The sequence below is a fragment of the Lepisosteus oculatus genome, chromosome 26 (genome assembly GCF_040954835.1).
Source record: "Lepisosteus oculatus isolate fLepOcu1 chromosome 26, fLepOcu1.hap2, whole genome shotgun sequence".
Taxonomy (NCBI): domain Eukaryota; kingdom Metazoa; phylum Chordata; class Actinopteri; order Semionotiformes; family Lepisosteidae; genus Lepisosteus; species Lepisosteus oculatus.
The window spans coordinates 3,179,469-3,201,929 of NC_090721.1; the positions used below are offsets into that span (position 1 = coordinate 3,179,469).

Consider the following 22,461-nt stretch of genomic DNA (forward strand, 5'->3'; position numbering starts at 1 on the left):
AATCCACTGAGCCCAAGTCCAGTTAAAGCAAAATCTGTGTCCATATTCATGTTAAAATTAAAAACAAAAAAGTAAGAGATGTATTTTGATCTTTGCAGAAAAAACACTGCTCAGTATTGCTTTTGAATACCTTGAAAGCTTATACTGAAAAAAACTAATTGTTTTGCTTAAGCTTGTCAGCCTTACTATCTCCTAGTGTGAATTTATCAGATTTCAGAACCTAAGCAGGGCTCGGCCTGATCAGTATTGATTTGAGAGGCTTCTAAAGAAGACCAGTTTGCTCTGTAAGTGGTGATGGTGACAGTATGGTGACCAGAGATACTGTTCTGGACGACATGCTGCTCTTTAAATGAGATGTTTAACCAAGGATCTAAGTGCTTAAATTAAAAATAAAAAATTAAATTAAAAATTGAAGATATTTTGGATGAAAAGAGGAGTTAAACCCAGTGTCCTGGCTAAATTCCACTCTAGCTCTGTACTCTGAACTTGACCTCCCTAAAGTTCCCCCTTATTTCAGCTGCTGAAGCAATTTCTCACTTCTTCTCATCCAATATCGGACACGCTGGCCCAGATAGTTGCTGTGCTTCAGTCATACATAAAGTGGGTCTCCTCCTATTTCTTTAGATTATTAGATCCTTTGGTATCTTTATTTTATAAATGTAAGGAATTATTTTTTTCCACATTGTGAGCTTTGTGTGGTTTTCTCCTTTTTACATGAAGCATAAGGGTCGATTTAATTTAGACAGACACATGGGATGTGATGGTACTGTAACTAAGTATAACGTACGAATCTAAGCTAACTGAAGAAAAGAATCATTTCTGCACAGATAAAGATGCATGTTTGTGTATTACACTGTGATCATGGCCTTCTTTTTTTACCTCCAATAACAGCAGATATATAGTAAAGATCGATATACGGGAAAACCTACAGTACATTACATTTGCATATACAAAATCACTGTACCCAAAAAATGCAGCATTTGTTTTGGAGCACAGTTGGTGCTTATTTAAAAAGAAATCACTTTTTCCTAACTAATATTTACATGGCTGACTTTATGACATCTTAAGAGCCGGCTTATCTGCATCTAATATTTCCTTTCACACTGGTGACATTTTCCTCAGGCTCAGCTCTGGCATCAGTTGCTGCTTCTCCAGTCAGCATGTCAGAAATTTTCTAGGCTATGTGGGACACAGACAGGTGTTTAATTTTCCCTCTTGCATATGGACATCATACGGCTCATCGGTTAAACCTTTTTGACTCACCACCCACTTTCTTCCTTTTTAATCGCTTTAAGACTTTGGATCACAAATGACTTTCTTATAAGCAATGCTCATTTCAATGCAGTGCTCAGAAGAACATGCCTACAGTAAAAGCAATTCAGCTGACTCATTCTGCTTCACAATCAATAGTCATCGCCATAGTACATTATACCGGGACTCAGTTAGGAGCCATACCTAATCACTAATCTCCCCCAGCCTCGCTCATTCATCCTCCTCCTCACTGAATGGCAAGGGGAATCCAGGTGAAGATGACACACTGCATTCCATCTGTCACCGAGACAGGCCAGCACTATGCGATTTCTAGTTTGGCTATGGCCCAGTTCCAATCAGAATGCTTTCCATCTCCACGTTTGACTTCTGAGGTTGAACTGAAATTAAAGAATTGCTTGGGGCAAAGATATATCTGTCCTATTTGTCACACATTTCTACCATTGTTTATAGCCAAGTAACATAGTTATCATCCACCTATTTTCAACAGTAACGACATAACAATGTCTCGCATAAACAATACCAGGGCTATGAAGATAGAACACAGTAACCATACTCCATCCAAAATCCCCAAGAGAACTGCACAAAGCATAACCTTATTAACAGGAATAAAAGTGACTGATTATTTCAATTTGTTTCAGACTCATTTCTGGTGCCATTGGGAACAAAACCTCATTTATGTGTTCCAAATGCAAAATTGGTATGATGATAAGGATAATCAAGTTTATATATCATGTGTATTAGCCTTCTACTGGGATTTAATGTCATGGAGGTTAGCATAAAATATATTCCCTTAAGCTCAACTGATGCTCTGCTGTAGAGTCAAAATAAGACTCCCTGTATTCAATTCAGTCTTTTTTTCTTAGTGCTCTGCGTTCAAAATGTATAAAAAATACCCCCAATCTTCTGATCTTATCACACCTCAGATTATAACTGACTGGATCTGATTAGTATTTGAAAGTGAATTCTATGAAGAAATGCTGTACACTGCAGTTAATAAGTTGCCCTATTTTAACAATGTAATAGTCAAATCAAGGTTAGCCAGATCTAAGTGTGCTGACAGAATAAAAGGGTGTTGGCCATATGTTTTTCTAAAGCCAGTTAATGAATTTATCACAGCACTTTTGCCCACCTGTGACAACTGTCAGAAACGATATGCTGTTGTTTAAATCTTCAAGACCCTGACCAATGTCAAAAGCCTTAAGGTTGATTATATTACTTTAAGAGAAAAAGAGAACATATATCCACTGCAAGACAATAAAATTTTTCACTCGAACTGATAAAAAAATATATTTTACCAATTTCAAAAATGCATTAAATAATAAGAAAATAATTATCTGGCAAAATAATTAAATTAAATTAAATATTAAATAATTTCTACAGTGGTTTTACCACAAGCAATGATAATGCAATTAAATTCTCATGCAATAGGTCTGTAACTGAAATGTAGTTTAATTGTTATTTAATAATGCCTTTAAATGCTTGCCTGTTTTTTAAAATATTTTCCTAAAATATACTCTTTGCTGAAGGATCCTGTCTTTAATGAACCTGACATATTTTAATGAAGACTCAAACGCATTCCTCAAACACAACCTACTATAACTCAAACCATTGTCTTCACCCTACTTCTATGAAGGACATGTGAAGGATTAGGGAAATAATTTTATTTAAATATTATGTACAATCATTTTATATTTTTCAAATCTGTGATTTTCTCCTCTTTAGAAGGACACAGGCAGAAGCTCGAAGGCATCACAGAAATCTTTCAAAATGCCAATTAAATATTCTCATCTTGCATTTTAGCTTTGAGTGCTGGAATACTGGCATTTGTTTTTGCTACAGGAATATGGCCCACAGCGGTAATGCAGCAGGGTTGCAGACACACACATGACATTGCTGAATGAAGGAGCACAATTAAATTGGCTTGATGTCCACAATTGCAGTCCTGTTAGATCTTCTGCACCACTTACTGTATTAGTCCTCACTGCTTGATTGTATTAGAATATGCCTGTGAAAAATTGCTATATATGATGACTCAAATAAAAGTACAAATACCAGAGCTGCACATAAAAATGTGCATTAAAAATGTGGTAAGAATAGAAGACCCTCACACTCATTTCATATGCTGCAAACATGTTTTAACTCCATGATAGTCATCATTCCATTTTCTATTTTCATTCCATTACTGACTTTGTGGTATTACTACAGAACATCTAAAAAATTAGGGTGAAGGTGTTACATTTTTTCCCTGTGTGGGGACCTAACCAGCACAGCGTAGGTTCGGCTTTTCCCCCTTTCTCTTCGGCACTGCAAGATCTCCACCACAAACAGGTGGAGGCCAAAAGGACTCGAATGTGGTCAGATTTATCACTAGGCCCCTTTGTGAGCTCTGCTAACTTGAGAAACAAAGCTGCAATCTAAAGAACACTGCAGATTCTGGAGCTGATGACAGAAACTAAATTGGAGGCTGTTGTCTGGTTCTGGCAAGTCACTATAAAACCCATTCCAATCACACTGATAGAACATATAGAACATTTCTGCATTTCAGATTAATGATAATGGAAATAGTTCTGTATTGGCAATGAAAGGTGTGCATTCCATGGCATGACCCAGATTGCTGCTTTTAAAAAGCTTTTAAAGCTCTAACTCATGTTCAGTCATAGAACTGTCAATGTTCTATGGAAGATCAAAAGACCATCAAAAGATTAAAAATCATTTTCATTGCAAAACAGTCCCTTTTTTGTTTTGCAGGCCAGAAAGGATGTGAGTGGACACAGAGCACATATCAAAGGCTTTCATGCCAAACCTGTTTGTCAAGAATTGAATGTTTGGCGTGTGTAGCTCACAGGCTGTCACAAAAGCCAGTTAAAGGACGGCAACAGAAATAAACCTGAACTTACAACAGGCGCAAATTCATTAGTGTTTTCCAGCAGCTCAAAAGATGGCTCACCTATCATTAGCTAGAGAACCACATACAGCATCAGTACAAATCCCAATTTATATGCAGAGTCTAGAGCCCTAGCTAATCAAAAAACAGGACAGAAAAGTAGGCATTTATATTGTTCGGCCAGACAAACAAAAAACAAAAAAAAGATGTGATGAGTAGATGACATTGAGCTGTTTATGAGGTGAAAACAGTTCACACTGCTGTAGCATGAATATTCAATAGTGCAGAAAGAGAAATGCCTTTACTTCTTGTCACAACTGTGGCTCAAATTTTCACACACCACAGAAATGCATGGCAGAGATGCAAAACTGGACCTGCCAGGCTTGCCTTTCTGGAAGAAAGTTCCCTGATAACATACAGCATGACAACATTTTCAATATGGATAATATTTTCCTGTGTAATCACTGGCAAATCAAACCAGGAAGCTAGACAAGAATATGCAACGACAACAATAAGCCAATGTTCAGTACTGTGAAGTAAGGAAAAATCGAATACCCATGAAACATGAGCAACACAACCTCCACAGACAGATGCGGTCATCCACCATTATTTCATCCACCATTATTTTAAAACAATGAAATCTGCCACTGACAATGAAGGAATATACTGGAAAGTGATACTCATGAAAACAAATGTGTTACTGGCAACATCTACACCAAGACTCTGCCTTGATGCTGGACTTCCAGCATAAAAAGTAGGTACTGCGGAGTTAAGGGTTGACCTGGTTGGTTGAGTGCTCTGTCACAATCAGATCCCCATCAAAGCTGACATGACAGGTCTGATAAGGGGCCTTCATGTGATAATTACATCTTTGCCCACAGACATGTTAGAAGAACATCACATCACCTTGCAAACAGCATGGCAGACAGACAGAGGAGTCCCTCAAAGGAACAGAGAGGGGAGAAGTGCATTCGTCACAAGTCATATGCCATTGGAATTAACTACTGGATCCTGTTTACTGCTGAGCGAGAACAGAAACTCATCCACACTGATGCTTAGCTTCCCTTTAAAAAGCAGTGGGGAGTTTCTTCTAGCTGAGAGGGACTGCTGAGTGTTGTTCAGTACAGGTTCATTTCCCTGTTGCTCCTGAAGAGCAAGACTATTGAATCAGAGCTTTCTTTAAGTATAAATGACTACCTGTTCTGTGTAAGCCTTCAGCTCCTCAGCCATAGGCAAGACCACAAACCATCCAATAAGGCTCTTCAGCTACACCAGTGACGTCCTACACACAATGCAGGCATCTCTGTTTTATTTTTCTCTCTCCTTCATTAAATTTTCAACGGTTCCCAGAAAAAAAAGCCTCCAACTTCAGGTCAGACAAGCACGGATGACTCAGAGCAATATCAAAAGAGAAGTCAAGCTGAGTTACTGCATCCCCTACTGAAGACTTTTCCCATGCATCTTCTAAGACTCACACACACAGACACATGCACTTCCTCAGGGGTGTCCACTGCTTCATTCTCCCTGTTACACAACCAATAACCCTGTGGTGTAATGGGCTTTGTAAGATCTGCCCAACTCAGCCCCTCCTTCCTTCCTTGGCTAGAAGCAAGCAGGATTATTGAGGTACAAATCCACTCAGGTAGCTGATCCAACAGTGGTATAAGTGTGTGTCATCAAATGATGCTAAAGTCAGTTACAGTGGGTCATTCCTGCAGTAACACTAAATCAAGATGGGCACATTAATTCCCTGAATCAAACCCAATTTAAAGAACTTCCTAATAACACTGGAGATCTTTAATGCCTACTCCGAACTGACACTGCCCACAAATCTTCACATAGCACTTACATAATACAAGGAAACAAGCCATTTACATTTGATCCTCGAGAGCAGGGGCACAGTGGGTATTTGTTTTCGTGTTCCATTCATGTCCTCCATGCCTAAGTTAATTGATTTCCCTCTTCTTAAATATCTGAAGATGGTTTACATGGGGAAAAATGACTGGAAAAAATGACACTCCTCTTTAAGGTCAGTGATAAAAAAGTTAAGTTGGTATCTTCAAAGGCAATGGATAACCAATCAGCTCTCAGTAAGCTTTTTAATTCATCAATTAAATTTGTATGTAAAATTCAAAGCACAACCTATCATTTGTCGTTTTAGTAAGAAATCATTTTTCAGTGATACAGTTTCAAATAGCACATGAATAAATGCCAACAAATAAACAAAGATCGTCAAATACTTTGCCTTGCTTTACAGAACACAGGATGTGCTTTCTTATGCACGCATAAAATATTGAAAACCCAGGTATATATGTGTTTGAGAGCTTCACATCATCAAATGTGAAGATGTGAAGGTTTATTTCAATGCAATAATAAAGCACTTTTTGTTTTCAAGTAATTCAAGTATTCAAAACATAAACAAGCTCAAGTCTTCGGAGTGAACAGTTAAACACTGACCAGAGGATACAAGTGGAAACTGTAGAAAAGTGCATTTTGAAAAATTCTTTACCCAAAGCTTTCTTTCAAGCAACAGCTGGATGAGATTGCTTGGATCAATTCAGTGTATACTAGATGAGCCAAATGGCCTCTTGTGTGTAACCATTCTTCTGTTGTTATGAGAAGAACAGTCTTCCTCAGGCTCTGAAAAGAACTGTGGCACAACAAAAACAAACAAGACTGACCCAGCCTGGGTCACTAGCCAAAAGCTCTAGAGTGGCTGGGGAAGGGACTCTCAAATGGAAAGGGTAGAGAACATCATCAACAAATACACTTAAATTCACAGTAAGTAAAGTATCATGTAGTCTTTGATAGGGATCATAATTAAAAAAAAGTATATTCAATAATAAAAAGCACCCTGAGGACCTGTTAGTATATCAAGACCTTTTCAAGGCTCTGCTTGTCCCATTCTCTTCTAACCTCCATCCTGCACCAGTACAGTCTGTCTCAGGTCAACAAGCTCCAGCCTGCACTTTTAGGGCCAGTACATCAACGTGTTTTTACACGTTTCTCCAACTTCAGTTACCCACCACTGGCTTCCAGGGAAAGCAAAAAAAAAATATTTTTAAAGCAGTCTTTTTAACGGAGCTCCCCATTACAAAACACCACCATCTAACTTGTCCATTAACATACGGTTCACACAGGATGTTGGCCAACAGGATGGGGTCTAGTCCTTTAATACAGAGAATAATGAATTCCGTTATTATGGATTCAGAACAATGGATTCTGAGTGTTTTTACGCAGTGGCATATTGTCTTTCAACAGCTAGCAGATGTAAAGCTGAAATCAGGGATTTAAGAGTGAAAGGCTGGTCTTCACATGTTTCACCCTGCCATGGCTGATATAAGGCTGCGTACTGAAACATAAACAAGCTTTTCTGAACTTAATCCCCTTTAGTCTCTCGGTTACATCCTGTAGTGACTCGTGGTGTTGCTTTTTTTAATGCACTGAGCAGCAACATAAGGCTCTCCAATAAGTACAATGTATTAGCGTTGTGTTGTTTGATGCTAACTATGAGAAACCTAAGTAATACTGGTAGGACGTTTGCAAAAAAAAAAGGATTTAATGATCCTAAATGATGGACACATTTCTAAATCAAGAGCAGAGCAGTTAAGGACAGAGTTTTAATCCATCCTCTTCAACAAAATAGATCAGGAGTTGCAATATGTACAGTACACAGCACTTGAACAATGCCAAATAAAAACAGTGTTTCAATAACCAAATCAAACATCGCAGCTCTCGTATTCCTCAATTTAAACCTTCAACAAACATCAGCATTATAGAAAATTTCAAATTCTGTTACACTTCAGATGTTTTACTGTGTCCCTTGGCAAAACACTGGATGAATATCCTCTGCATCAGAGAAGGCGTCACGAGTATATCAAACATGAGCGCTTATTTCAGTGTAACAATAAAGGGGACAAAAAAAAGGGTTGAGCTTCCAAATTAAAAATTTTACATTAAAAAGTTCTTAGGTTTTCTTAACATGCAGGCATTCTGTTGGCTATAGTCTGGCTTGCAGGCAAATCCAGTGAACACCCAGGATGCTTCTATTGAGATGAAACAGGATTCTGAATGAGTGAAACCACATCCCCTTCCTTTTCATGCTTGTCTGATTTTGTGTCTGGCATGCTATTGACAATGTAAGGGTGTAACACTGCAGGAGAAGAGTTTAAAAGGAGATACTTAGAGATGCAGACGTTTGGTGCAACATAATATCACTCTTGTGGATGAGTGCATGTTCCAGCTAGAAGACTGCTGTGACCCTAACAAGGATTCTCTCCCTGCAGGCACAGGTCAGTGCAGACAAAGGATTAGATGTAGCCGTATTTAGCCCTCTGACAGGTTTATCCTTACCACTTCAACACAGTGACAGTGTTCACATGCAAAGCTACCCAGGACAAGGGCACGGGAAGCAGGCTTGTAGCTCTTCCATGACAATGCACTATACGGACTCCTTCGACATACTAATACAACAGGAGTGGGATAGAGTTTGCAAAGTCTCCCCCCACCTGCAGAACCAGTAGGCACAGAAGTTTATTGATCACCCCTTTCAGCAGGATCGGTGCAAACCAAGAATTTATCATTGAGGCAGACGGTGCAGAGCTGAGTTTTGATGGGTAGGACTGTTGACTGTAGATTATGAACAGCGTTCACCAAATCACATGCCATCACTCTGCAACAGGCCTTTTTCGTGATAGGTGGGGAACCATCAGTCAGTTTCAGTCACTGCAGAGTATGTCAGGAAAGCATGGGGTCAGTTAAAGGTAATTAGATCAATATGTGCACCCTTGCTACCATCTTGCTAATTTACACAGATGACAGTTTTCCCCCCTTGCTGATTTTGTCAAAGACTGTAATACTCTACAGTGCTGAATGCCCACTTTTCACAGTCTGAGAAAGAAACTTTTTACATTTGGCTTCTTTACTGAAATACACTGATAACATAGTGAGGTGCATGGCAACAGGTTAAATTGCACACAGTAGCTCAGGTTGCAAGAAACCCAGAGCTCACACACCGGATGAGCTCCATCTGTAACAGGCAGAATAACCTTCCTGATTCCCAGGACTTTGTTCCTTCTATTTATAGAGTACATTGCTGCTATACATAGCCACTGAATCCTTACGAGTCTTCACTACTTTTGATTATTTCATAAAAGTTGCCAAAATTTAGCATATACCTCCATCATCCCAGCAGCACAGAGAAAAGACTAAATGCCTTAAACCAGAGGTGTTGTACTGTCTGTGGGGCTGAATCACAAAACTCCAGAATTAAACCTATATACAGTATCTCTGTTGAAAAGATAAGGGTACCAAACATTGATCTTTTAATCATTTCTATTTCTTCTTTAAGTGCCATGAGCTCTATATCCACTCCCCCACACCCCAATGACTGAGTAGAGCCTAATAATATATTGAGTTCTTTACTGATTACTTTTATGTATCGCAAATTTTTTACTAATGCAAATTCTTTTTCGAAGATAAGGCAACATGAAGCAATCAACTATACCAAACACTGTGTTTCTGATCACACTGGCATTGTTAAATGACAAGCAAATTGATGAAATCTTAAATGACTTATCCTAAGTACTAAATACAGTTGAAGAAAAAAACATCAAATAATAATAATAATAATTGCTTACACTTATATAGCGCTTTTCTGGACACTCCACTCAAAGCGCTTTACAGGTAATGGGGACTCCCCTCCACCACCACCAATGTGCAGCATCCACCAATACATCCACCAAATACATTTTCCTGCTGAAAAAAAAACTGATACTTTTTCTTTACCTGTGCTTTGTAACTGCTCATCCAAGGAAATCTAATTAAACATGAAAAACTGGTGTGTGGAGAACAGAAGGAGAAAACCAAGTCACAGATCTGAAAGTGTATCTTTATAAACAGGGGCACAGCCCAACACGTGAAGCTGGAATATGTTGAAACGGTGCACATGGTTCAACACCAAACTTTGTTTTTTAAAAAGCACACTCTTTTTCTTGTCAAACCCCTCTTGTTCTTGGTTAATTAAATTCAGACAGTGATGTTTTCAGATCGAAAGGTCACACTTTACAGTGGCCGTTTCTGCTGCATGAGCTCATAATTGGATTAAATTTAAATTAAAACCCAACCAGCAAACAGATTATCTACAAAACCGAAGACACCTTGTTCTGCAACATGATGGTATAAAGGTCAGTGTGAGAATCTGTGTCCATGTTACAGCTGTAATTAGTGTGAGCAAATATTCCCTCGAGTGTTATACCAGAGGCCATCTGGTTGCCTTCAGAACATCCAGCAGTCTCTGGGAAAGAGGATTATGAGTGAACATACCCAAATCGTAAAACAAAATCATTCATATAATTTGTTTTTGTATGTCTTAGATTCAACAGTTGTCTTCTTGTTCACACTAAAGTTTGAATTATGCCCACAAGTGCAGAGCAAAATAAACATGATCTCTGTCCATCAGAGTGGTTCCCTTTAATCTGAGGTTTTGTAAATTATCTGGCCACCTGGAAAATGACACAGGAAGAGAGCAATAAAATGACATGGTGTGCACACCATGCACACCATGGGATTTCTAGGAAGAAAGACTGAAAACCAACATTGGGATTCTGATCTGTGTGCTTGTGGTGTTAAGGCAGAATGGACTACACACTATACACACAGAATTCTGGACTCTTGTATGGTTCTTCACCCACATATGCTTGGTCACTCCTGATGTCACGTCCTGAGTTCGTTTCTGGGCCAACATTCTGATGGTTGGTTAAAAAAAAAAAAGATGGAAGAAAAAGGGAATTTTCTAGTTGATCATGCCAAGCCACTTTGGAAACAGAACAAAGTGCAGTTAATACGTTACCTATAATCCCCTTGTCTGCATAATGGCAAATAGAAGGTCTGCCCCTTGATGCTTCCCAGGCAAAGCTATGGAGAGGATGCCTTGTGGAAAATTCCACTCATCACCCCACTGTACCTGTCCCTAACTCCTGCTGCATCACCCCTAAGATCTCCTGTTTACAATGGCTTTGTGACTATAGTGCTTTGTTAGAGTGACAAATGAACCTGCGCTGTCATAAACAAAGGTAAGAGCACTCCACATGTATCTACATACAACTGCACTATTAAATATGGTCAACTGCTAAAGGCAGTTTGATTCATCCGAACAATCCTAACCTGAACTGACTCCAGCACTGAATCCATGCAGTAGATGACAACATTCTCAATGGCAAAGACCACAACCATTAAAGAGGCTAATGGTTAGGGGAACATTCTGGAATCAATGACATAAAAAACAGCCTAGGAGACAGAAAGGATTAGGCTATTTTTTAAATCCAACAAATCAGGAGTTTGTTACATACTGTAGATAATGCTGATTTTTAGCTTTGTTGGAAATTCACTTGCTTAACAAGGCGCATCACGGTTAATTGTCAAACTCTGAATAAAGGATTTGACACAGAACGACATGAGTATGACACAGACCAAGTCTTTCTTTTCTGCAGGCATTAAGGTACCTTATTTGTGAGGGAAATGGCTCTCTGAATCCTGCATTTGATTAGCCCTTCCAGAATACAGTACACATCACAAAGGCTTTCAGTAATTCCCTGAGGATCTTAACTTGAGGTGGAGTCAGGCTTAATATGCACAAAAATAGAATGGAGCCTTGCAGAGGTGTATTGTCTGAAATCTGTTTGGTCCTCCAAGCAAGACTTATTGACTACTGTCTGATTAAGTCAAGGAAAAATGCCTCTTAAAAATATACAAGCTATTCTTCAACAAAGATGTCGACATTGTGGTAACTACACTGCACTTCTATCATCTGTGATAGGGTAATAAACCTCTACCTTTTACAAGAGAAGTAGATTGCATAGGGACCGATATTAACTATATAGTTTTTTTACACTGCTCCTAGTGGAGAACGGAATAGATTTACTGTCCCCATTTGTCTAGGTCTAAGGAAATTGACAACTGATAAACATTCCAGGTAATTCTAATTTAGACCATGCAGCAGTGCACAATTTTAAAAAAATAACACTAAAGAAACAGCTTTCTTCCAGCTTAGATTTTAAAATAACTAATCAGACACCGTATCAGCTATGAATTTAATGCCATAGAATCATCCATCTTTCGAAAATCAAACCAAGACAAACCTTTTCAGGGGAAATATTAATTTTTCAACATTTGCTGGGGACCACAGTTTTGCCCAACACTTGAGAAATTATGTTGCACTGAGGAATGAATCAGTCAATTGATACTATGCTAATTAATGTTAGCAGATCTCACTGGAAAGAAAAAAAGATCATCAAGACATCAAGCAGTCGCTTTGAGGAATCGGCCAGATGACCTCATTCTATGCCTTAAAATCGAGGTGCTCGGTGATTGGCGCAAGCCCAAGGGGTGCTAAAGAGGCCAATACTGGAGTTTAGTCAAGAATGAAGTAGCTGTTAATCCACCAGAGCCCAAATATTGTTTGCAACATGCAAAAGGCTGTGTGCTGCTCAGAATTTCCTCCAACAGCACAAAAGGGAGCTGTTGACACACACAAGGAAGCAGTGCTGGAACTCTTTACTGCTGCTGATGGTTACTGTTAATATAGATTACAACCAGATTGATGGTGCTACCTTTTGACAGCATTTGAGCAGAGCTACTTAATCTGTGAAATAAACTCATGCAATATTACATTTTGGTAGGAAGAAACAATAACAGCAATGACAGCACAAAAAAACAGGTTTAGCCACTGTTGATGTTCCTAGTTTTTTCCTTTAATTGGCTTTGTATCTGGTGCATAGTTGATGTTGGGGTTACAATTGCAGTTTCTTCTTATCAGTCATAAACAGAGCATTAGAAATTTTAATTATTCACTCTGTTAATGAAAGCTCAGCTCATCACATAGGGACATGTTAAATTGTCTTTCCCAGATCACAAAACTGAGACCACTTCAATGTGTCAAGTATGAAGGGAACAAACCTTGTATAATCAAATTTAGGCTCTTATTTCTTAGAGGCAGAGACAAGTTTTAAAAAGAAAAAACAGCATTCTTAAAACCCGTGTTCAAACATAATGGTTCACAAAGAAGAATCCATATTCTAAAAATCAATTTCTGGAAATTCATGCCTAGAATTCTGCACAGATCTGGACAAACATTTCTGCCATTCATGATCAGAGAGCTGCTTATTCGTGGTAAGGGTTTTAACATACTTGAGGCCATCCAGGAAGCACAAAGCACAAACTATACCCAGCCCCTCTGAATGCGCACAATAACACAGAAAGACATGTCTTTGGAAGGGAGGAGTACACCAGAGCACCAAGAGAAAATGTACATGAACACAGAGATAACATACAAACCTCATCAGTCAGGACGTGAACCAAGGACCTAAAAACTGTAAGGTAGGAGGGAGAACTGTCATGCCCCCCTCTAAACAAACATTCCAATATATTCCCTCTATTGGCTAAGTGGTTCCATTTATATAATTAAGTGCTTTTAATTTTAGAAAGGAGGCACTGTTTATTCAGTGATTTCCCTTTGATGATTCCCTGATTAAAGCTTCAGATTTTAACTGCAGAGCTGTGTGAAGTATTAAGAAGCAGGCGTATGAAGAGGTTATGTTATAAATTTGATTCAGGATTAAAAGGGAGATTGGGATATGTGTGGTTCATATTCAAGTACTTTTTTCCTGAATTCATTAAATACACCTCTACACCAGTTGGCTTCAAAGCCAAGCATGTGCTTCAGCATGTACAGTGTAGCTATTTCTCTTGGATAGCTCTTCTACAGTGATGTCAGTGGCTGGATAAAATAATTTTCCTGCTTCTAGTGATATCTGAATGCAATTTTACATGCTTACAAAGCCTCATCCACCATGAGATGGTACTGACCTTCCATTTAAACAGATTATTTCAGTCCTGTAAAATATTTTTGATACAGTGTCCGTAAGATAGTCTCTTGTGTAAGTAACAAAGATGGTTTTACTTTCTTTAGAAAGCAAGAAGATGGATGAGCGAACAGTTTTGTATGTGAAATTTCTTTCATCCCTAAAATAAATAGTTTTCCCTGCACATCTCCTGTATATTACCGCCTTTGAATTCAGCTGCTTTTTTCAATTAATAACAGAGCAGTTCCTCTCCTGATCATAAACCCAGCAATGGTTTTGAAACACCGAGGTAATAATATCAGCATTCTTTGAGTTTTTTTTGTCTGTGTCAGGAAGTGGCTTGATACTGATTTGATTATTTAATTAGAGGGTTTATGTGCTGTAAAATTAAACATACAATGTTGCAGTTATTATGCTTAATAACAGCCTAGTATTGGTAGAGCCTCGCATGTTTGGAAATTCAGACTATTTTCATCTCCGAAAAAAAATTGCTTTTGTGCTGGTGTGTAGTCTTTTTCAATGCAAAAGCGTTTAGTGATCTGTAATTTATTGGCGTAAAACTACTTTAATGATTTTCCTACAACAGTAGGGCCAGTTCCTGCTGGTGTTGCAGCAGCTCACTGTTGACGTGAAAATATTCACATCAATAGTCAACAAACTCACCTTACCGTTCTCGCATTGTTGATCTATACATGTTGTGGGTGTGGAGGGCTATGTTGTTTGTCAAACTTGACAAATATTTGTGCTCCGATTCCATGGAAAAAGATTAACAAATTGCTTTAGATGCTTGGGACTTATCAGATAACATCAGATAGCTTCTTTAGAAATTCACAGAGAAAACTGCGGCTCCATGAAACATACCTCAAACTGAGGAACCGCTAAGGTTTCATTCAGGTCTAACTCTCACAAAAATGTGCCAACACCATTATCTGTATGAAATTCTCTGTCAGCTAACGAAAAGGTGTATATGATCAGGGGACTGCCTCTTCTCCTTAGCAGTCCATTACAGTGCTGGGGTGCAGTTGCACAAATTAGATCTGAATAACATGTTTAATTTAGGGATGTCTTTCCAGCTTGGCGAAAGAAGTTGTTTTCTGTACGTAGTTGACCCTTTGTCAAGGGAATTTAAAAGAGCCTGAACACTGCCTGAGGCTTTCAGAGAAGCTTCTTTGGAGCATGCTTTTAGAACTAGGAAGTTCTGTGGTAAAACGCTCTGATTATTTTAACTACAACCCCGTCCCAAGCAAATGATTGGCTTTTTAAGATAAGATCACAATAAGACCACTTTATTGTCCCTATACAATTTCTTGCATTAGGAATTTGTCTTTTCACATACCCCAGCTTGCTCTCCATGAGACACACAGACGGGGAGAGAGAAGCTTGGGGTCAGAGCACAGGGTCAGCCATTTACACGCTGCCCCTGGAGCAGCTGGGGTTAAGGGCCTTGCTCAGGGGCCCAACGGAGTAGGATTCCTCGGGATTCAAACCGGCAGCCTTCCAGCCACAGGCGCAAATCCTTAGCCACAGAGCCACCACACCATTCCTTTATATTGGTCACTTAGTTCCTATGTACTTTATGCTAGGATCCAACAAATGCTTAAACAAACATAGGCTATGTAGTTTCTTGAAAATCCAGGGTGTTGCCAGTATTTGCTCAACTACAGAACTGTCATATGACTCCTAAGCTTCTGCACCTGTTACCTGTCCTGTTTTTGAGGTTAACACGTCAGCAGTGGAGAACACTCCAAGCAACTCTTGTACTTTTAATTCATTAAGAACACTCAACCACACTAGATGGAAGGGCTACAGAGATTGCAAAGATTGTTCCAGAAGATGTCATGTAACGCAAGGCACTACACTGCAGTACAGCAAGACCCTTGGCCATGGATGTTACAGAGATAATTTGCTGATCATTTTTGTGAAGTTCCCCTGTGCAGAATTGCCCTTCTTAACACTGGATGCATCAGAAACTGGCCCCTGAGGTGTCCTTATTAGGACTGTGCTGCCTTCGTCTTCTTGGAAATTAATAATAAAAACATTCTTTATGACTTTGTCAAGGCTTGGCTGTAAAGTCAACCTCTGATATTTACAATAAGCTTGAGGCAGCAAACTGCCTGTCATAGAGACTCAACGTACTGCATAGGACATCCCGAACAATGTGGATATGCTGGTTGAAAACTGGCCTTGCTTTATAACATTGCTAGCCTTATTAGCTAAGGGAGTGATTCTTTCAACCCCTTCTGAGGGATGTATGAAGATCACTTTAAAATAATGACATGAACTGAATTATTGCACTGTTTTTTTATTGCAAAGAAAATAAACCTTTATAATTACAGTTTTTCATGAATATATATCTGATTATTGCCCCTGAGATGTTTTAAAGTATATAATTGTTTTCATTTATTTACCAGAGGCATTTACTAACACTTTAGTCCAAAGATTACAATAAATACATAATGCATTATATACCCAAGCACACTGCAAAGAAGCAGTGTATTACACTGAGCAATACAGATGATTCCATTGTCTTTTGGTTTGATATGCAATCTGCTTTGTCTCACTTTCAAAAACATTACTTTGTTTAGCTAGCAAATGGGACAGATGTGCCAGATGACTCCTTCATATTTGTAACCATTCTTATGTTCTTAATGCTATGACCTGAATAATAAAGAAGATAGATTCAAAGGTGACTGGCCTTTTCTAGGGCAAATGTAGCCAGTTTCTATTGAAAGTGACTACAGCACAAATTGAGAGAAGACAGACACATAGAGACAAGAGGGAGATGACCAAAGAAGAAGGAACATCAACATCCATCATCTACCTTTCCTCCAAATCCATTAAAGCCATTATCTGATCAGTTTTGGAGACCAGATTCTGGCTCAGTAATTTGAGGATTATTGTAAAAGTGCTTGCTGTCTTCTTTATTTTAGGAGATTCCGATTTCCTATATGGTGGAACCCTCGGGCTAAAATTGTTCTCTCCTGTGCTAGTGATGCATTGTTAGAGTAGGGAAATTGATTCTCATTCCCTTGTGGGCACCAACCTGTTTAAAAAGGGCTATTTAGTTCTGAGCTGTATTAAGATGCAGTGTTTCTCTTTTTGGTCTGTTGGAAATAGGACTCTGGAAAGCACTGATTACACATGTGTCATAGTGTACTTATCGTATAGGGCTGTTATTTATTGTTAATGAATATTTGCTTGTCTGGACCTAATTTATTACTGTGCCAGAGGAAAAAAAAAGAACACACATTTGCATAATCCTCCGTACATCCTTCCTGCTATTTCGTAACTTTATTGTTGTCTGAACAAATAGTGCTGAACTACAATGAAAGAAATGGGTTATCTGGAATGATTTTGGGTATGTGATCATTAGGAACAAGAATAGAAAGCAGATAAATGTCTGTACATATAAATTATGAATTCCAATTTTTTTATCATACTCCAGCAAGCAAACATTCATGACAGCACTAATGACCACAGAGCTCAGTAAGCCTTACCCAAAAAAGTATTGCAGCTACATTTTTTATAATAGATGGTAGCAAACGTTTTACAGCAGTGTTACCAGCTTCTCACCTGACATTATCATGCACACAAGAAAGGAAAAAATGCGAATCCGTGCCTAGTCTGTATGGGGATGGGAGACATCTAAGGAAAGCCAGGTTGTTTCTATGACACACTTCTCATACTTGTTTTAAATATTTATGGTATTATATTATTTTAGTTTGGGGGGATATTAAATAATATTAGGATCTTCAAAAATAATCAACCTGCACTTTTCAATGACTAAAGAAAAAAATGGACCTCAAATTGAAATAGGATTTTCTCATCTCTTTTGCAATGAATAGGATTAGTTTTGCTTTTTTCTATAAAACAGCACAAAACACAATAACCATGGATCCAGATTTTGGTCTTAGTCCTTTATTTTTCAGATATGTTATCTGAGAAGAAATGTATTAGAGCTATCTGACTGAAGTGCCTAGATCAAGCACACAATATCAGTATCCTACCGAAGATTTGAACCCACAACCCTCCAGTCAGGGGTCTAGAGCCCTAACCACTCCTCAAACTGCTGCTTTGTCACAACCTATTTAAACAACCCCCTGTGACTGCATCTTTTAAAAATGGGGTCTCAATGAATTTGTGCAATAATGAAATGAAAATGCACACCGAACATTTCAGACATACAGCTTTAGGTACATTCCTGGTTCAATCCCACTTTTACATAGAAAACAAGAAACCCCAAAGCCCAAGACACTTACAATCAATTGCTAATTTCCATACAGATTAACTGAGGTGATGCAAACAGGGTCTTTCACAGTTCAGCGGAAGATAACAATGCTTTATCTTTGGAGAATATCAGTAGTTTCCTGCCTCCTAGGTGTTATAGTGAGTGAATATATTCAAAGATAAAAGGGGTTTCTTAAGAATCAAGGGATGAACTACCATGCCTTTTTAAAGAAATGTAACGTTTGTTATAGTACAAGGATGCTTTTCTTGTTCCTTACTAATTTAACTCCAATAAATTACAAATGCTTTTTAATTTGACAGGTCTAATACAATGAATGTGCTTAGGGATACAACCCTCGTGTAGCTAAATGTTGCCTCAGTGGTCTGAAGCCATCCGATTTCATCACGGATTTCAGAAGTATTGGGTAATAGTCAAATTCCGAGTAAATTCTCCCACATAGATTTCAAGATAAAACCTTAATTATAGATTTTATCACGATTCAGACGGGAAACAGGCCATTGAGCCAAGGTATGTCTGACATCAGAGGCAGTGAAAGAAAGTGGATTTGTCTATTTCTATTTAAGTTTCTCGAAAGTGTGTTCCACAGGCCTTCCCTGGAATGCACAGCTTTCTAACCATGGAAGGACAGAGGTCTGGTGTGAATGAAGGACACTGAGAACGATCCAGTTCACTTGTTTTGTGTCACCCCCTCCCTTCACACACAATCCCAGCATCCTGCTGAAGGGACCCAACATAAATATTCAACAGTGCAAACAAAAATCAATAGAGGCTTGAATGTTGACCATAGAATTCTGACCGAGAGAGAGGACAACCCTTCAGAAGTGAAGTCAGACAGGCCAAGTGGGTGCAAAAAATAGGAAGTAGGACGTTTTCTATGAAATTCAGGCCAGCAGCAAATCAGGTCTATCCAGCCATCAATGAGGTATAGGAGAGTGTACCCAGGCCCAGCAGAGAAGCATAGAGGCCCATTAAAAAACTACTCAAAGAGGACACCTGTTATACTGTCGGAATTTTCTACATTAAAGGCAGGAAAAAAACACAACAGTTCCCCTACACAAAAAGTATTATTAGACCAGGAAAGTACCTTGCTCAATAAAAGAACATTTTTAATATCAATCAAAAATACATCTATACATATCTGGGAGACTGATTCCCATTGGCTTTTCAACCCAAGTGTCTTGTGTTTGGTTTTCCTATGAAACGTATCTTAGTATAGGTAATAAATATGGGTTTCCGTCTTCATTGTTACAGCCTGTTGAATTCTCAGTAGTGTGATTAACTTAGAACCTTCCATTCATGAGTTGGTTTTATATCAAAGTGCTGACTCCTTCCCACTGCAACAGCAAGAAGTGGTATATAAAAAAAAGAACAGTTTTGCCACAGGCAAACACTGCTCCTCAGAAATTTCGCACTTCCAAGGGTAGATCTCCATCCGGAAATGTTCGTTCTCCTACAGGCAACAACTGCAGCGTGTGATGATGGCTTGCCGATGAACGGAGGATTTTCCTTTCTCTGCCGGTAACCACCAGTGGCACAAAACAAGGATTCTGCTCCTGCATGCTTACCCTCCACCACAGACACTAAGAACTCCGTCACGTTGCCACTGGCTGGGATCTGGAGCAACTTTGTTGGTGTCCCACCGAAGCAAACGGTATCTGCTTTTAAAAGCACTTTCTCAATCGCTTTCTGGTAGAAGCACCGTCTTGAAGAACCGCAGACACATATTCATAGAGCCGTGACACGCCCAGCTCTTCCAGCACCTGGATCTTTGGAGAGCTCGGGGTATCGACCAGAACGAGTGTTGCTCGGCGCGTGCAATCAGTCCAACACATCGCCCCGTGAACGACTCTGGGGCTCAATTTCTTATACAGATTCGTCCCCAGCTAAGCGGCTGTCATTGACTCATCCACCCAACGGAGAGGGGACTAGCTACCATGAATGGAAATGAACAGTTCAGTGTTGAAGCTGCAGAAGATTTGGTGTATTTGAACCTTGCAATAGTTCAGCTCAACAGCCATCTTATCAAGGAGATTCTGGGTGCAATAGAATTGAACTTGAACTTTAACTGTATATACCTGGCTTCAGGTAAAGACATATAAAACAAAGAAACGCAGCACATCTGGAATGAACATGACCTATAGCTTTATCTTCCTCCTGGACTTTAAACAAAGCAAATCGTTCAGGAATTTGGAGTGATGGAAGACAATGTTTGTGTCTGTTCTGTCAAACAAGATAATACCTCATTAAACCAGCTCCAGTCAAGCCACAAATCTGAAATTAAATCCTACTGCCTTTACTGTGAACGCTCGATGTCTGCACGATTCAATTTTCAATAGAGAAATCACTAAAGAAAACATTAATAGAAATTAAAAATATTCCTACATATCTATAGGAAACAATAGCATCTGAAATCTGAAATCAGATTTTGTATCATCTTAAATTAAAGACGTTTTTTCATGTATATGTTTCCAGACCTGAAGAGACCAATTCCCATTAGCTTTTCAATCTCACTGACTCGTGTTGGGATTTACTAAAAAGGGATCTCAGTACAGGTAAGAAATACTGCTTGTGTTTTCATTGCTTCAGTATGTGGGATTCTCAGTAGCTCACGCAACTTACTGTATAACCTTACATGAATCAGCCAATGTAATGCAATCGGTATTGTATTGTACACGTTTTTTTTTTATCAAACACAGTCGAAGAGTATCAACCTTAATTCTTTAAAAAAGGAACCGGCTTCTGCGAAGAGTACAGTACATTAAATATCATTACTTAGTGTTGTAGCTCGGTAGTAAACGGGTCTTATCGATTGAGATGTACAGTATCACCATCAACTAACCATTGCGCTGTGTAGCTTTCTTGCAAATCAAAGTGATACCGCAACGATACGTTTATTCCAGTAATGAAATAAATGTAATGGTTTCAGTTTAAAGGTTTTGAGGAACTGTAATGTCAGCACAGATTAATTAAGCAGTCACTACCTTCCTGCAATACTAATACATCCTATGACAATGGCTTTATTAGCATCGGCAATAGCTGCAATATCGCTTTCAGAATGTATACCGCAAATATATCACATATCACAGTATTGGTAATTGCAAAAACAAGACCCTCCCCATGTCACATACTGTATGTCCATTCTGCACATGCAATACAGGTTGTAATTCAAACATGTTACCTATACAGAATACATAAAGCAAAGGTTTTGCCTACAAAGAAGTGCAAGAAAAAAAAAAGATGAAAGCATCGGAAACTTTTGACATATTTGTGAGCAAAACGATGTACATAAACACCTGTTAAAACTTAAGAGCGGCACACAGGTGTATCGCTGAGCGCACAGCTGCAGGGACGAGCGAGTATCAATGGAAATCGCGGCAGGCAGCCAGGCAGGCAGATACAGGACCACTGCATTTACAGTGCTGCACATCGCAAGTAGCCTAAATAAAACGACACTTTTATAAGCGCAGTTTTTCTCCTGCAAGACTACAACACTGCCTTTAAAAAGTTTCGGCTCACCTGTGTATCCTGTCCGGAATGCGGCAGTATTCTTTGATCAGTTCTCCGGGCAGAAATACTGTAGTTCGCTGCTACTTACAGTACACACATGCATCGTCTCTACTACCCTGCTGTAACTTATGTACAGGGAGCCCTTAACCAGCTAGGATATTTCTCTCTGAAGCCATCCTGTGCGCTTTAATTCACCGCTAGCGCCTCATCCCGTGTTGAATTCAGCTGGGTTATTGGGCTCCTTGTCACTCTTCTGCCCCCTCTTCCGCGATGCACAGACGATTCTGCTCCCGTGTGTTTGTACTTTCAGTTTCTGCAGCAAACAAACTGCTCGAAAAATAAATAGTACCGCTCACATCGGCGCGAAAGGATACAGTATGTGAACAACAACAGACACCGCGCAGTGATATCGGAACGGAACTGCCAACTTCTATGGTTTGGCAAGCCTGTGTTTTTTTCTGGCATTCACTCTGGGTCCTAAACTCCGAAATGTTTTGTGATTACGTCCTTATTCTTGGTATTTCTTTTTTACTCCTGTTTTCCTGTTTTTCATACACTGCACATAAATATTTACGCACACGTTTCTGGTTGTTAAAAAAAGAATTATGTAAATTGCCAGCGATGTACTGATTTTTTAACAAATGTATATAACACATTTTACACGAAAACACCTACAGTATGTTCTTATA

At 39.0% G+C, this 22,461-nt stretch overlaps 1 protein-coding gene across 6 annotated transcripts in view; it reads right to left on the minus strand.

Moving 5' to 3' along the window:
- The window catches only part of camkk1a (calcium/calmodulin-dependent protein kinase kinase 1, alpha a), a 72,354-nt gene extending 50,186 nt beyond the window's left edge, over nt 1–22,168 (minus strand). For all 6 annotated transcript variants that reach the window (XM_069184203.1, XM_069184202.1, XM_069184201.1 and 3 more), the window contains exon 1: nt 21,782–22,168. The gene's annotated coding sequence lies outside the window, so the exon portion shown is untranslated. The remainder of the gene's footprint in view (nt 1–21,781) is intronic.
- Nucleotides 22,169–22,461: the final 293 nt, after the last annotated feature.